The following is a 2,637-nucleotide window of genomic DNA, read 5'->3' as shown; positions in this document are numbered from 1 at the left end:
GAGGGTCGGCGCAGGAGGGGAAGACCCTCTATGAGATGGATTGATTCGGTGACTGGGGTAATCGGGATGGATGTGTCAGAGGCAGTGTGGTTGGCACAGGATAGAGCAGGGTTTAACGCTGTTGTGCATAGGGTTGCTTTGAGTCACAAATGACTCGACGGCACATAACAACAACAACAACACTATATAATATATACTAAAACTAAACTATATTAACTGCAAAACTATTATATAAAAACTACCGGAACAGAGCATAGACAGAAATACAAGCTGGATTTAGAAGAAGCTGTGATCATTGTCATGGTTAGATGGATCTTGGCTAAAAGCAGAGAGTACCAGAAGAATTATCTACTTGTATTTTATTTTATTGAATATGAACAGACATTTGACTGTGGAACCCAACAAATAGTGGCTACATTGAGAAGAATGAAAGAATGAGAATTCCAGAATACTTGATTGTGCTCATGCAAAACCTATACTTAGATCAGAAAGCAGTCGTCAGAAGAGAACAAGGAAATACTACATTATTCAAACTCAAGAAAGGATCATTATCAGGGATCTGTCCTTTCTTCATTCCTTTTCAATCTATATTTGGAACAGTTCATTTAGGAGATTGGACTTTATGAAGAGGAAGGTGGCATCATGATTGGAGGAAGACTCATTAACACCTGCATTATGCAAATGAAACAGCTCTGTTCACCAAAGCTAAGAAGGACAAGAATTGTTTGCTGCAGGAGATCAAAGACTGCCATCTTCAATATTGATTGTATCTCAACATCAAGAAAACAAAGATTTTTACCACTGGGCCATAGGTGGCATTATTACAGAGAGAAAAAAAAAAAAGATTGAAATTGTTAAAACTAATTTTGCTCCAGTCCACAATCTGCATTCTTGGCATTAGTAGTCATGAAATAAAAAGCCTTGGGAAGGGCCGAGTTTCCAGCGCAGCCGCCGCCGCCACCGCTGCCGCCGCTGCGGGAGCCGGAGCGGGCAGGGCCGTTGAGGCAAGATGGTTGACTACAGCGTGTGGGACCACATCGAAGTGTCGGATGATGAAGATGAGACTCACCCCAACATCGACACAGCCAGCCTCTTCCGCTGGAGGCATCAGGCCCGCGTGGAGCGCATGGAACAGTTCCAGAAGGAGAAGGAGGAGCTGGACAGGGGCTGCCGAGAGTGCAAGCGTAAGGTGGCCGAGTGTCAGCGCAAGCTGAAGGAGCTGGAGGTGGCCGAGGGCGCCAGCAGTCAGGCGGAGCTGGAGAGGCTGCAGGCCGAGGCACAGCAGCTGCGCAAGGAGGAGAGGAGCTGGGAGCAGAAGCTGGAGGAGATGCGTAAGAAGGAGAAGAGCATGCCCTGGAACGTGGACACGCTCAGCAAGGATAGCTTCAGCAAGAGGATGGTCAACACCAAGCCAGAGCAGGCAGAGGAGGACTCGGAGGAGGTGAAGGAGCAGAAACACAAAACCTTCGTGGAGAAGTATGAGAAGCAGATCAAGCACTTTGGGATGCTCCGCCGCTGGGATGACAGCCAGAAATACCTGTCGGACAACGTCCACCTGGTGTGCGAGGAGACGGCCAACTACCTGGTCATCTGGTGCATTGACCTGGAGGTGGAGGAGAAATGCGCCCTCATGGAGCAGGTGGCCCACCAGACCATCGTCATGCAGTTCATCTTGGAGCTGGCCAAGAGCCTCAAGGTGGACCCCCGCGCCTGCTTTCGGCAGTTCTTCACGCAGATTAAGACAGCTGACCGCCAGTACATGGAGGGCTTCAACGACGAGCTGGAGGCCTTCAAGGAGCGAGTGCGTGGCCGCGCCAAGCTGCGCATCGAGAAAGCCATGAAGGAGTACGAGGAGGAGGAGCGGAAGAAGAGGCTTGGCCCCGGCAGCCTTGACTCCGTGGAGGTCTACGAGTCCCTCCCTGAGGAGCTCCAGAAATGTTTTGACGTGAAAGATGTGCAGATGCTGCAGGACGCCATCAGCAAGATGGACCCCACCGATGCAAAGTACCACATGCAGCGCTGCATAGACTCTGGCCTCTGGGTCCCCAACTCCAAGTCCAGCGAGGCCAAGGAAAAGGAAGAAGCAGGGTCTGGGGACCCCTTGCTGGAAGCCATCCCCAAGCCAGAAGATGAGAAGGACATGAGTGCGTGACCTGCCTCCGCTACTGCCCGCCTGCCTGCAGGCCCCTGCGCTCCCCTTGTCAGAAAACAATAATAGATACCATCTCCCCAGTTCGTGGCTTCTCCACTTTGCTGCTCCCCAGCCTAGGGCTGGTGGGGGGAATGGGAGACACCTCACCCTCCCTCCCTTCTCCTGCACCCTCTCTCCCCCACAGCACTCATCCAAGTCTGCTTTGAGTCAAGGGGCCTCATTGCCTGCAGCCCCCCACCCCACCCCAATCAGCATTATGCCAAAGGCCCGGGGGTCCAGGGAGGAGCAGAGGTTGCCAGGTGAACCAGGGGTAGTGGAGGGTCCCCCCGCCAGGGACCTGCTCCAGTCACTGAGCTCCGTTCACTGTTGGTCTACTGTTGAGTCATCTATTTCGTAAATAGCCATGATCTTTAAATAAAGGATTTCTGATGGAAAAAAAAAAAAATAAGCCTTGGGAAAGAAAGTCTGCTCTCAGAGACCTCTCC

The 2,637-nt window shown here is 51.6% G+C and overlaps 1 pseudogene; it reads left to right on the top strand.

Moving 5' to 3' along the window:
* The first annotated feature begins 1,009 nt into the window (after positions 1–1,009).
* On the top strand, positions 1,010–2,152 carry LOC102856693 (annotated as a pseudogene).
* Positions 2,153–2,637: the final 485 nt, after the last annotated feature.

Source organism: Elephantulus edwardii, unplaced genomic scaffold (genome assembly GCF_000299155.1).
Source record: "Elephantulus edwardii isolate Elephantulus edwardi_28Jun2011 unplaced genomic scaffold, EleEdw1.0 scaffold00033, whole genome shotgun sequence".
NCBI classification, from domain to species: Eukaryota; Metazoa; Chordata; class Mammalia; order Macroscelidea; family Macroscelididae; genus Elephantulus; species Elephantulus edwardii.
The sequence above is the reverse complement of the archived record's forward strand: the minus strand, read 5'-3'. Positions and strand labels throughout refer to the sequence as shown.